At 43.9% G+C, this 15,043-nt stretch overlaps 1 protein-coding gene across 3 annotated transcripts in view; it reads left to right on the top strand.

The window, feature by feature from the left end:
- mtmr4 (myotubularin related protein 4) overlaps positions 1–15,043 on the top strand; it is a 68,856-nt gene that overhangs the window by 8,546 nt on the left and 45,267 nt on the right. The gene's annotated exons all lie outside the window — the stretch shown is intronic.

Below are 15,043 nucleotides of genomic sequence, written 5' to 3'. Positions count from 1 at the left end.
TTGGTCTTCTTAACCCCATTAAAAACATTTCCCGCCGGGATTAATCAATGAATTCACCTCGTATTGCCAAGATTTTCTCCTGTTCAACTCTTATTTTGAAGATCCAAAACGCTGCGACCGGATGTTGTGTTGACATAATGGTGTGTGTGTTGTCTCGACCGGATGTTGATCTCTCGCTGGGTGCAGAGAAAAAAACCTGACCGCGACCATGAGACTTATTCCACGGCTATCGGCTGTGGAATTTTTGTTGACCAGAAATGCCATCTGGGACGCCGAATTGGAGATAAAAGCGATTGAAAGAAGCAGATTGAACGGGCGTAGGTGAGCCTATCGACTCGATCGGATTAAAACATGTATAAAACATCAATTTACGTAATTTCACTGATTTACATGCATGGCGGGTGGCCAGACTAAAGCAAATTTATGAGATTGGCGCTTTATGCGTTAAGACCTGAGAACCAGATTCTACAAAATGTCTTCCAAATCCGGAGTTTTCTGAAAAAAACGTATCAGTGGTTGACTGGTGCTCAAACGTTTCATGACCCCATCAGAAAATATGTTGTTCCAGGGACCCCCCCACCCCCGGTTCACTGAAATAATACATATTCAAAGATTTGCACACGTTTTCAAGATTTTTCAAAAATAGATCTACAGCTAGCTACAGGCTAGCGCTATGAGCTTCATAGTGCTGCACTCGGTACCACGCTATGAGCTTGTAGATCTGCTATTTGTCAACAGCCAAAGTTTAAAATAATGGTTAAACTAAGTGGTTAAAAGCTATATTAGGTGACACAGATGCGTCCTCGGGTCTAAATGGGATAATACTGTATTGACTGCATGATTCCTTTAAGAGTTGTTGTGCCCAAAACTGTCCAAGCGCCTCTCCCGGTCCCTTCATACACTTGTCTAAACTGTCCAAGCGCCTCTCCCGGTCCCTTCTCTCCCGGTCCCTTCTCTCCCGGTCCCTTCATACACTTGTCTAAACTGTCCAAGCGCCTCTCCCGGTCCCTTCTCTCCCGGTCCCTTCTCTCCCGGTCCCTTCATACACTTGTCTAAACTGTCCAAGCGCCTCTCCCGGTCCCTTCTCTCCCGGTCCCTTCATACACTTGTCTAAACTGTCCAAGCGCCTCTCCCGGTCCCTTCTCTCCACCGGTCCCTTCATACACTCGTCTTCAGCAAGAAACCTGCAAGTGGTATCGTTTTCCACCCCCTCACAAAGGAAGTGGAACCCATACTCATGCATGTCTAAACAAAGCGCCTGGGTGTTGCCCAATGTTTCATATTACTCCTCTTTCCTTTTTTCTTTTTGAGGGGCCCTAGCCCCTCCTATGCACAGCTTTGTCTGTTTGTGTGAATCTTAGCGATGATTTGATTTGATTGGCTGATCACACCCATAGCAATGATTTGATTGGCTGAGCAAAGTACATATTTTGAGGATAAAAAGTGAGGGCAGAAAAGTGAAGACGGCCAAAAGTGATTGGCCGGAATGACATTTGTGATGATTTGATTTGCTGAGCACGGAATGTGATGTATGATAATAAGGGCGCCTCTCACTTCACACTAGTGTGATTTCTTTTTAAATTAATAAAATATTGCCTTAATTTATAGGTTTTAAATCTTGCACATAGTGTGGTTCACTTAATGCTGCTCACCACCACAGATCTTTGTTTTTGCTGAGTGAAAGCGCGTCAACTTCTTTACACACCATCCCAGTTGTTCATCCCCTGAAGCAGCTTCAGGGGACAGAGCTGTGGTTTTATTTTCCTGTTTGTTTCAATGAATGCTGTCGTATGGGTGAAAGCGCTGTGGGGCAGGCTGACTGACGCATGTTTCAGGTCTTTGATGTATTCACTAGGCACCAGGTTGCTCTATAAATGCCACGTGTCTCTTGTACAACACTTCCAGTATAGTGAGCCCTCTGTGCATCCAGAGACCAGCACAGAAACGACTATGGAATCGTGCACTTCCCGTCAGTGTGTTGGTTGGTTGGTCACCCCAGGCAAGCCCCCATACAGTATATGGTGCCCTGGTCTCGTGACATCATGTGACATCATCAGGGATGGAGATGTGGAGACCCTGATGTTATAGTAAATGCGACCTGCTGTCGCAGTTAAGCCCATATATGGAGATCCCTGATGTCATCAATATTGGTCAGCAACTCTACATCTGACCTAAAACCCTTAGATCTCCACATATGGATATATGTCAGAACCTTTCTGACATTCCATATGTTGATCCTTCCCCATCCATCCTTCCTCTTCGATGTCTCCCTTTTGACTTATACCTGTCCATTCAAATTTCAAAATCTAGACGGGACAGCCCCAAAGTTATTAGTGCAGCCGGGCCGGCAGCCAGTGAAAACTAGAGTTCTCAACAGGCCTGAAAATTAAGGCCCGACCCTACCTGGGCCCTCATCAAACCCTGTACACTCAAGAGAATGTCCCCACTACCACCCTTAGATCTCCATTTACTGTATGGAGCTGACCTGTTCTGACATTCCATATGTTGATCTGACCTCATCAAACCCTGTACACTCAAGACATGCTCCTTATATGGCCAGTACAGATTTCATGGTGGCGTTGCATAAGCGACACCGAACCAGACAGTGGCCTTGTGGTTAGAGTGTCCGCCCTGAAACTGGATTGGGGGGTCAAATTAACTAATCAAATGATTCCCCAGCGCGGCACAGCTGCAGCTCATTGCTCCTTGGCTGCGGCTCACTGCTCCAAGAGATGGGTCAAATGCGGAGAACATAATTATGTAACTGCGGTGACGTGTGTGACAAATCTTACGAATTTGACTTTGACCTCATGATCAAGGCATCAGTCCGTTGCGGGAGGGGTTGACGTGAGGCTGGTTGAGAAATGGAATGGCACTCATCTCCAGAGGTGGAAAGTAACTAAGTACATTTACTTGAGTACTGTACTTGAGTACAATTTTGAGGTATTTGTACTTTACTAGTAGGAGTATTTCCAATTTCCAATACTTTTTGCTTCTACTGCACTACATCCTGAATCCAAATAGTGTACTTTTACTCCACTACATTTATTTGACAGCTTTTAGTTACTAGTTACTTTGTAGATTTTGAATATTATTACAAAACATACAGTAACCACTTAAGCCCTATATACATTTTCAGCCATTTGAAAATGGCTGATCTACAAGTTCACAATGCGTTGCGATGCGACGCATTGTGAGCTTCTAGATCAGTTATTTTCAAAAGATGTTTATACATTTGAAAACATGAAATGGGACATTCTGCGTAACGAGTACGTTCTACTTTTGGTACTTTTAAGTACATTTTGATATCAATACTTTTGTACTTCTACTCAAGTAAATTTTTAATTCAGGACTTTTACTCCTAACAAAGTATTTCTATATTGCAATATTGATTTACTTATCATTGATAAGTAAAACAACACTGCTTATCTCTTCTCGAATGTCCTTACATCAGGAGACTGCACTCATTGTACATTCTGTAGAAATACCACCCTCTAGTGGACAAATGTGTATATGGAATTTAATTCAGAGCCTCTGCTCAGAAAAAGGCTCTGCATAATTAAACCCATTTAGACCTTTTGATGGTCGGCGGCCAAATACATATCATTCTGGGGTTCCTTGACATGAAAAAGATTGAGAACCACTAATATAGAAATATTAACGTATAAGCTTTTGGCAGGATGCCAGGTGCCATAGGTGATTCTGAAAGTGAGAGGAATATATTGTGTACCATAACTGTATACTAGTATGAAGAGGGCACAACAAGATGCACTGATAAAATGGTGTTCAGAGGCCCTGGTTGCAGCAATTATGGGACAGGAATGGGAAGTGTAACGGGGGGATTTGTGACCCAGAGTTTTGGTTGACTGGCTTCACAGAATGGCCCCATGGTGCTGTACCCAGGCTTCAGTCTTTTGTGCGTCAGGAGGCAGGCCGGCTCGTCTAAGCTTGAATTGATGGCGGCCTGATAACCAAACAATGTGCCTACCGAGTCACTCTGAACAAGATCTGATCTACTATCTCTACTTACATCCGATGAGGGGGTCCCTATTTAAGTTATATCTGTTGTAATAGCAAAGACGATAAGCCCCCGGATCTGCATTTTAGTTGTCAAACTGCGTTCAATACGGATTTGCGACGGGGGGGGCGGGGGACAGGGGCTTCTGCTCAAGACAGTGAGCAGAAGATATACTGTAGAAACAGAGGTTTTTCAGAAAACTGTCAAGATTTAGAAGACATTTGTAGAATCTGGTCTCAGTCCTAAATGGGTTAAACTTGAGCGCCATAATACCTTAAACGAACAGTTTAAGGTAGTTTTACTGTGATTCTTCTTGTTGAATGAGTCATTTGTAAGGTTTGATTCGTATCCATTAGGTCTCCGTACTGTCACTGCCCAACGGCAAAGAAGCAGATTGCGTTCTAATTAGATCGCACAGTTAACGTTTGGCCTTCACCAAAATCTCACTGTCAGTTGCTAACGTTGGCTCTCTCAGTACAGTATGTCCAGGTGTTGTGGTGTTTTTCTCAGTTGGGATTAAAGCCATGGTTGTTCCAGGTAATATGATCCCATTAAGCCAGCCTTGTGAAGCAGCATTTAATTGCTTCCCAGCCTCCATGTGCCGTGTTTTCTTTTTGTGGCCCTAACAAAGTGGGAGAGTATTGGGTTCACACTGCTGCATTGTCCACAGGTTAGCGCGAGCATGGAAAAAGAGGACAATGGGATTGTTTCCTTGCCTTCCTTGGGCACGCTGCTCGGCCACCTTTTCGGGCACTCCTGAGGTCCAACGTAACGATGGGAGGCTGCTTTCTGTGTTACTGCCCCCACATGATGATGTCACCTTTGTGTGTGCATGAGGTGCGCGCGTGTTTTCTCTAGGCTCGAGACAAAGAATACCTTCAGCTGGTAGATAACCAGACACTCTGCTCCGTGGCTCCAGTTACACCTTGAATGGTTCATTCCAGGTTTCAGTTAATGATTTCACTTCAGTTCTTCATAAAAGGACATTTTGCTTCCAGCGCTGTTTGACCTGGCTTCGATTTGCTGAAGACGGTCTGGACGGACCCCCGTTCAATTGCTCTTGTTTTCATTAACCAGCAGAATTGCTAGTAGCGGTTAGCAGAGGACAGGACAGAGACTTGAGGTAGACATGTTGCATCATGGTAGTGTGCTGTAGTCGGTCCAATTCCCTGCTACAGACTGCCAGTCTGCCACTTGACTGAGTTTACATTTCCTTTACTGTCAAGGGCATCGTTTATTTGAATAGAGCAGTTTTTTTTTAAGTGTAAGGCACACCCTCCTTGTGAGCCACCAGAGCTTTACGGGGTGGCTGTGGGGAGACATCAGGAGAAGGGGACAGTCAAGTTACTAGTTATGCCCGCATAACCCTCAGTCCAGCCCATACGGCTAAACTGGCCTAAATTCTCAATCGAGCAACTTAAAAACTGTCTGGGGTGTTTACATAAGCCTGAGTAGACGATGAAATGTCCAAACGTTTTTTTGAAAGTGAAATATCCCTTTAAGACCACATTTCTTGGACCAACATGTGTTGTGTTGTCTTATTCCATCCAATGTGGCTTGCCAACTAGGATGGCATGCTGTGCCCACGCTGCTCTGTGGGGGCACTCCACTCGCCTGGCATAGACGTTGCCTCTGCTCTAAGCCAGGGATGGGCAACTTTCACAATGGAGAGGGCCACTATATTTCCACACTCACTCCAGAGGGCCACATATTTCTGTAGTAGCAAAAATAGCTGATCTACAAGCTCAAAACTTTGTAGATCTGCTATTTTTTTCTATTTGAATTGAAATCCTGAATATTTTTTTGCTATTTTTAATTGGAATCCTGAAAAGTATAATGTTTTATTTAATTTCACATGCATTTAGTTATGCTTATAATGTTAACTTTATGAACTTAAATACAAATACATTGGACATTGGACCACTGCTCTAAGCGATTGTCTGATTGCCAATTGTGTTGGTTGATTGAATCGCTTGGCCACCCCGTAAGGAGTATTGGAACTACAGTAGGGGTGCACGATTATGAAATTATGACCGATACCCGATCTCCGATTATTTGCAGGGTGATACAGGCCGATAACCGATTCTGACTGATTCTGATATTATACAGAATACCATAATGGAAACAAGCCTATGCCATAGGCAGGGGCTTGACCCAAAGCCTGTTAATAAAGTATTCAATCAAACGAATAAATACACTTTTTTTTTTTTTTTTTTTTTTTCCCTACTGAATGTAGTACACAAATTAAATATAGAATTTAACCATTGATGGTACATTGATGAAACAACAGGTCTGGGAATGCCCATATATACGTTTTCGGGCCAGGTAGGGCATAAAATGTGTGCTAATTAGTAAGGCCAGACGGGGCCTCGGGCCAGCCCAGTTAGGGCCCAAGTAGGGCCGGGCCTTAATTTTTGGGCCTGTTGAGAACTCTAGTTTTCGCCGGCTGCCGGGCAAGTCTGCGCTAATGACTTTGGGGCAGGCCCATCTTAGAGTTTAAATGGACAGGTATCGGTCAAAATGGAGACATGGAAGAGGAATGACGAGTGGGGATGGATCAACATATGGAATGTCAGCTCCATATATGGAGATCTTGATGAGGTCAGATCAAGATGGTGCCCGTGAGGTCAGATGTATAGTTGCTGGCCGGCTCCATATATGCAGATCTAGGTGATGATCCAGTCTTCTCCATGTATGGCTATCCAGGGTTTGATGAGGTCAGTGTTGTGATACGAGGCGTGACTGACTGACATGGAATGCAGGTTTTCATAGTAAACTGCGACCTATACGGTCGCAATGATACAGCAGTGGCACAGGAGGTAGTGTGGAGGTAGTTTGATTCCCGCCGACTCCTCCTGGATTAGTGTCAAAGAATCCTTGAGAAAGATACTAAAGCCGCTAACTGCTCCCGACGAGCAGATTGGTGCCTTGCATGGTTTCCTCTGCCATCAGTGTGTGACTGGGTGAATGTGATGCACATTGCAACTGACGCTTTCTGACTTTGAATTTGATTATAATTTTTAGCAGGCTGCCATAGCCAATATACACTAGTGAATTTTGAATCACAAGTAATGCAGATGCTGTTTTATGACATTTTGTACATAGTACATGCATACACATTTTAATGCAAAAATATGTACAAAACTTGTATTTCTCCCCATTAATTACAGTGTGTGCATTTGGATTGAGTTTTCTTTAAGCCTGTAGTCTTAACGACTCATCTCTCTCAGTAAGATACTGTAACTGTGTGTCAACATGCCAGCCAGGCTTTCTGCCTGGGTGAGTTGCTGCCCTCCTTTCCTAAAATAACATGAGACACGGGACCATATCTGGACTGGAGCTGACTGACTGTTGTAGCAGCGCTGGGCTGTGAGCAGTGTTGATTTCGTCGACTAAAACCAGGGCGAAAAATGGTAAATGGCCACTAGGCGGCAGTCAAAGAGTTTTAAGTCCATAGACTTGGCTGCCATTATGACGTAATGCCAAAAGCCACACATGGAGGGGCTAGCACCCCTCAAAAGGAATAGTTGTAAGCTGCTCCATGAGAGTACGTTTCTGTCTGTCCTATCCTATAGTATATATTATATATCTCTGCTGTCGGGACGAAACCTCCCAACTCCAAAATGTTCATTGTTCAGGAAATGAAAGGAAATTAAGAAAACCTTATTTTTTTTTAAACAAAGCAATACTGCCTCATCAAAGTTGGTGTTGTGACTTTATATATTGTCAATTATACTTGCATGAGAGGGAGAGAGGTGGTGGAGTTAGTTGTTTTAGCAGACAGTTTGAGGGTCCAGTGGAGTTAAGAGGTTTTGTCCAAAGCGGTTTTTATACTTTCCATTGGTTCAATATTGTTTAAACGGAATAGCACTGATGTATGCAAAAAAAATCACACCCGTGTGAACTGAGTGGTGCAAATCCCCCCCCCCCCCCCCCCCCCCCCCCCCTCTCTCTCTCATTAGCAGGCAACAGTGCAGCACTATCTCTCTCTGTTTCTGGCACAACAGCGCCACTTTTGGTACTCATTGGTACTGGTGCTCATTAACATCACACACAAACATAGTCACACACATAGTTGAACGTCACGGACATGTACTGGTGCTCATTAACGTCACACACAAACATAGTCACACACATAGTTGAACGTCACGGACATGTACTGGTGCTCATTAACGTCACACACAAACATAGTCACACACATAGTTGAACGTCACGGACATTGCTGTTCCTTGGAGTGGTTGCACCACTCAAAAATAATAATCAAAAGTGGAGTGGTGGTTTCCTCCCGACATACTGTATGTGTATATATATAGTGTACAAAAGGCCAAATGTCATTAAGGAGCCAGAATGTCTGCACAAGAAGCTTAGTGGGGTTGCTGTTGTTTAACAAGGGAGTGCCCCCAGCCACGCTCACTGTGAGAGCACACTTCTGGAAGTTCAACAAGTACAGTCATTATTTGGAATTCAACCAAAACCCCCAAATCATTGAAATTCTGCAGTGATCATTCTGCAGCGATTAAAGGACAACTTCACCACTTTTCAACTCCTCTTCATATAATTGGCCATCACTAATGTTGATGATAAAATACGACAATTTCTTTCTACTCAGTCTGTCTCATAGGAGAGCTGTGGGCAGTTCAGAAGCCCGTCCACCAGTGACATCATCATTAGGCAGATCTTTGTATATTTGGATTTTTATTTTCATGAGAACGATGGCTTCCATTTTCGCATTGCAACTTTTCAGGAATAGAAAGCCTGCAGTTTCTATTAGCTTGAATTCGCCATCGATGATGTCACTGGTGGATGGTTTTCTGAACTGCCCACAGCCTTCCCATGAGACACAGACCGAGTAGAAAAAAAGTGGCATTTTATTAGTGAGGACCAGTTATATGAAGGTAGGTTGAAAAGTGCTGAAGTGGTCCTTTAATAATGGCTCAATATCTCAAGAAACAAGTTAAATGTTCCAGTTTGCCCCTATTGCACCACTCCCGCGTACGAGGCACATACACATTCATGCACTAAACAACCCAAGCACATTATATGGAAAGAACAAAAAGTGCTATGCTCAAAAGCTATCACGACAGCGTTTAAATCATCACGGTCCGCAGTGTATACTTTCAGATGGCTTGTGGGACGTAAACATGTCAGAGGCACATGAAACGGAAAGCTGTGGAAGTGCCTAATTTGCAGAATTGCATTTTGCTGCAGTGGACGGCTCTGAACCATTTACAGGATGAGGTGGAGTGCAGTGGGTGCACACATGAATGAGTGCCACACGTCAGTGATTCTCAACCTGTGGGCCGGAGCCCACTGGTGGGCAGTGGTGGAAAGCAGAGCCGGACGTTTACGGAATGCATTGGAGTCTATGGGCTCGCGTGAGTACATGAACCACGTGACCAGGCTGTTTTCTGCCCCCTCAATGTCATAACTCTGTGTTATTCTATGGCTCTGGCGGAAAGTAACTAAGTACATTTGCTTAACCCATTAAGACCTGAGACCAGATTCTACAAATGTCTTCTAAATCATGACAGTTTTCTGAAAAAGCTATGTTTCTATGTCGGTGGTTCTCAAACTATTTCATGTCAATGACCCCAATCTGAAAATATCTTGTTCTAGGGACCACCAGAAGCAAAGATTTGACTTAAAAATGTATATATATATTCAAAGATTTGCGCCACATTTCCACAAATTTTCAAAAATAGATCTACAAACTCGTAGCGCGGCACTCGGTGCCACGCTATGAGCTTGTAGATCTGCTATTCTTCAATATCTAAAGTATAACATGAGGCTTAAAACACCAAAAGCCGTTCCCGTCCTGAAAGTACACTTTTGACGTATTTGTACAGTACGTCAAATTTTCCGTACTTTCCGCAAATATTGTGCTTTTATTCCACTACACATTATTATTATTACATTATTACATCTACAAGCTCACAATTATACACATACTCTACCTATACTCACTATTAATGATTATATAGTGATTAGTGAACGATTCATATTGTTCAACTAGCCGATCTACATCAACATGTTGCGAGCTTGTAGATTGGCTGTTATCTACAACTATTCTAAAATGTTTTTTCCAAAATGGATAAAAGAGGCAAAGAAGTGTAGGTATTAGGCCCACAGAATCCAACTTGTGCGACTATTTTATGCCGCAAAGCACTAATGCTTATGCATTTTACATTACCACCCAGTCAACGAACCCTTGGCATGCAAAGAAATGATTCAACTCATGCCCTTCTTTCTCAACCATGAAGTTGCATCCTATTATCCCTAGCACATGGTGCAGAAGTGGCTCCCCAGTCACGACTCTACCCGTGAGGCGGAGGTAGTGGGGAGGGAGGGGAGGAGGGGCTTGTCTGCCCCTTCAAGCATACTTCGTGCTGTATTACACGCACACATACACACCCTACCATCTCCCTTGGGGGAACCGAGGAGCTTGCGGCTGCAGTTATGTACCGCAGCTACACAGACAGACACTGGCAAGGAGACTCTCTCTCAGAGAGAGTCTCCTTGCCAGTCTCCTTGCCATTTTGGGTCCACCAAGACCCAAAATGAGTTGTTTTTTTATTGCCCGGCGGCTGTCTCACTAGTCGTGAGGCGTGTCTGTCTGTACAGCACACCCCTCCTCCTTTCCGGTACATGTACTGTCTGTGTATGCCAGCTCCTTTATGGTGTTTGCGTTTTGATTCGTTTTTCACAGAAGCCATTATGTTTAATACGAGCAGCACAAAACCATATGAACGGAGTGTGTTGGATGTAAAACGTGGCGCATGGCAGACGGCGCATCCTCAGGGTGCTGGAGGAGGGGAGAGAGAGAGATGGAGGGGAGCGACGTGAGCATGTGCAACAGTGAGATGCAGGGCATGCAGAGAGGTGGAGCTTAGCATCAGTCGCTTCCCTGCCTCTTTTCCTCCTCCCCTCTCTCTCTCTCCTCTCTTAACACGCGGTCTCCTCATCCCCTACGCTTTAGTCTAGAAGGCGCACCTGCTTTCGCTGCTGCTCTGGCTCTCTGTATTTTCTTGTTCCGTTATTTTCCTCAACAGTGGGTGTAATTTTTTTTAATGGGCCATTATCACCCTGGTGGCCACACAATAGGGGCTTCCTTCGGCCGTGCTTTCTAATCTTGTTGGGAGGTGGGGGGCAATTGGGACCACCTCCCGGGGAGAAGGCGCTGAAGGGGAGGGGGGGGGGTGGGAGAGAGGGGGGTCTAGCAGGCAGGGCCGCCGTGGAGTGGGGGAGAGGCTCTCGCCGCCGGGGGGAGAAGAATGGTTATGCCTGCCGTCGGTGGTGCTCCGGTCGCGCTGCTGCTGCTGCTACGTAGGCTGCGTGTCGGTCAGGCACGGCCCTGCGCCACCTCCACCTATCCCTCATCATCATCATCATGAGCCTCGCAGGAAGGGTCGCCTGCTCTATGCTCAACTGCTTCGTAAGTCAACGAACGACGGTCCCTTTCTCACCTGCTACCTTTTCTTGGGTGTTTGTTTGTGAGCAACATGTTGGTTGTGGCGGTGTGTGTGTGTCTTGTCTGTTCATTGTGCCGGTGTGTGTGTGTGTGTGTGTGTGTGTGTGGGGCTTGGGAATGATGGGCGTGTTTGGAAGAAACCACTCATGCTTGCACCACTGTACAGCTTTGTGCGTGCGTGCGTGCGTGCGTGCGTGCGTGCGTGCGTGTCAGTGGGGGGATGGGGTATAGGGGAGTGGTACTCGCCGGGCACACACGTGAGCGAGCGCTGCAGCTATTAAGTAACTGATGTAAGCTCCCATATACTGTAGACGCGGTACAGCGCATGTGAGTCGTTTGTGTTAATTCTGCAATTTCTGATCCATGTGGTGATGTAAAAACTACAGTTATCCACACCACCACCCCCAAACAACCACCTCCATGCCACTATTTCACACCTCTGTTCTGATCGAGGACTGTGAGCCACGTGAGAGGCCATGATGAGAATCAGGGGCGTGTAGTTGGGAGTGCAGTGGAAGACCTCATGTTCCAAAGACTAGAGTCACACTAACCAGATGTACAGGGCAGTGTTGATTTTGACAGCTTTTTTTTATTATTTTAGTTTCATCCACAGGGGCCATGACTTAACAGCTAGTTTAGGGCATCTGAAGTGCCCTCAAAGTGGCACAGAGACGGTCTTGATTTTGACAACAAATTTCGATTTTTGTTTGTCATAGTCTTCTTGAATAGTTTTCATTTAGTTTTAGTCATATTCTAGTCACCTGGAATGTTTTGGTGTATGTTAGTCTAGTTTGAGTCGCCTACATATAAGATTTTAGTCGACTAAATCTACAGTTGATTTAGCCGACTGAAATGGCCATGGATGATGGCAGGCTAGAGAGAATACGTGTGGCACACAGAGGGGCGGGCAGAAGGTAGAGGAGATGAGTGAATTAGAAGATCCCTGAAACACAGCATGTGTCGTCTACCTTACAACCCAGTGGTGGAAAAAGTACTAAATGTCTTAAGGAAAAGTATCAATACTGCAATATAGAAATAGTAGTAGTAAAAGTTTGGAATTCATCATTTACGTGAGTAAATGACTTGTACATAAGTATTGGCTTCAACATGTACTTAAAGTGCCTACAGTACTCATTGTGCAGAATGTTCCATTTATTTAAAGTTTTCACATGTGTAATAATCTTTTGAAAATAGCCTATCTACAAGCCCGTAGATCGTCTATTTTCAAATGGCCGAAATGTGTATAGGTCTAAAGTGGTTACTGTATGTTTTGTAATAATTAATCAAAATCTACAGTAAGTAACTAAAGTTTTAAAATACCGGTAAAATGTAGTGGAGTAAAAGTACAATATTTGGATCTGAGATGTAGTGGAGGAGAGGTAAAAGTATTGGAAATTGGAAATGTACTTGCTTAATTTCCACCACTGCTTTCAACCTCTGAACGTTCAATAAGACTCATCTATTCATGCCTGCATGCCACCACTACAAAAAGTAGGCTGCAAACGCATGAAGCTACATGCACAGCTACATGCACAGCTACATGCACAGCTACATGCACAGCATCAATATTCAAGCTCAAATCATGATGCCGACTGCTATCTTTACAGCCAGTTAACATTTGCACCGGGTATAATGATTTGGTACACACAGGTTTCGCTTTACCTGCCAGACTTGCCACTTGCTTTGTCAAACCCGATACTTTTAATCATACGTTAATAAATGCAGCACTTCTTAAATGGTTTCATTGTTTTATTTTCAGAATGTTGGACATGCATACATGCATACAGTATAAATCATTTTTGAGTGTCTGTACGTTGTCGTAGTAAAGAGAAACAAACTGCAATAAGAATTATTAAGTAATCATTTTGAGGTGATGGCAGGAAGACTGAAGTATAGTACAGACGTTCAATGTTCTCCTCAACTCTTTCCCTATGGCTGAATAAACTGCTTAGAAAAGGTTGTTTTACTGCCTGTGTTTCTGCTGAATCAGCAAATCCTATCTGGTGTGGTGTCTGTACACTGTAGTCAGGGCTTGACGCTTAGCATTTGTCCAAGTAGCATGTGTGCTCCTAAGTTGAAAAATCTAGTAGCACACACATCATTTTAGGGGCACGATGAAAAGTTATGAAATGTGTTTTTCTTTAGCAGCCGTGATTTTTCTTCAATTTCCTAACCATCTGTACCAAGACATCTGACTCATACAGACTTATAGCCGTCATCACAAATGTGCCCATCACATGGGCAAGTGGCTATGGTCGTTTTGAGCCCAAGGAGTGTTTTTTTTTGTGCAAAGCTAATGCTGATTCAGAATCATGAAAACCCCCTAGTTTGACACGTCACATGCTACTTAAAATGCATAATGAAATTTAGAAACATTTGCCTTATTGTGCCTCAACAGATTGTTAATGGTGGCCATATGGATTTGAGGCTCTCACGAATTTTGCCCGCATTTTGGGGGGCTCAATTAATTGTTTTTTTAACCTTCATAGATGATAAATCCACTGAGAAACAGTTTGCTCTCTGTGGTCATGGAAGTATATTACCCAACTATAGAGCCAAGATTCATCAGCAAATGTTTTTTTTTCTTTTTTTCCCCTCCCCCCATCATCAGTTCTGATCGATTGATTGAATACTTTATTAGACAGAAATATAAACAGCACAGGGTACAGTCTGAATGAAATTGAGCTAAAAGGATAACACAAAAAAAGTCCTGGGAACTTTTTTCCATTGTAGTCATATGTATTCAATTCAACATAGCATAAAAACAACAAATACAATATCAACAAATATAAAACACTATATGTACAAAGTAGAAAAAAGGGGGAAAATAAAATAAATAAATGTCAGCATGCAAATGCCACGTCATCTTTGTTATTCCAGCTGTAATCACCACAAAGAGAACTTTAACAAGTCTTCTTAATTGAATTGAGGACCGTTTCCATGACTCGGACGCCATTATACCCAATGGGCTAAACGAATCAGGAATGCAACATGAGCCAAGAGCTTTCTGAGGGGACGAAAGTCTCAGTCTGTCTGTGTGTCTCTTTTTGAGACCACATTGGTACCCTGCACTTGTTCCAGGCTAAATACAATCCTGGCATACTAGGAGCAGTGGCCCTCGCGTGTAGCCCATGGCAACGACTTGTGTTACCGAGACCAGGCCAATGTCACGGCCACACGGCGCCACAGACTACTCTTAGCCCATGGAGACCTGAGACCTTTTTCATATCAAGGCCCATTATCTGCCCAGTAGATCTGCTTGTAGATCTGCTATTTTTCAATAGCTAAAGTTTAAAATAATGGTTAAAGTGGTTAAAAGCTATAAGGCAACACAGATCAGGTCTTCAGGGCATCAGGAGGAGGACAATAATATGTATCACTGGATAGACATAATCCTACTGAAGAATTGTCTCCATTTCACCTTATTTCACCCAAATATCTATTTTGGCCTTTCACCCTTCAGCAAGATGTTGACTAGCTTGTTGGGGCGAAGAGGCCAAAAATAGCCGATTTACAAGCTCAAGATGCATCGCGTTGCGACACGTTGTGCCCGTAGC

The sequence above is a fragment of the Electrona antarctica genome, assembly GCF_951216825.1.
Source record: "Electrona antarctica genome assembly, chromosome: 8".
Classification (NCBI taxonomy): domain Eukaryota; kingdom Metazoa; phylum Chordata; class Actinopteri; order Myctophiformes; family Myctophidae; genus Electrona; species Electrona antarctica.
Note: the sequence above shows the minus strand (reverse complement) of the source record. Positions and strands in the feature narration are given on the sequence as shown.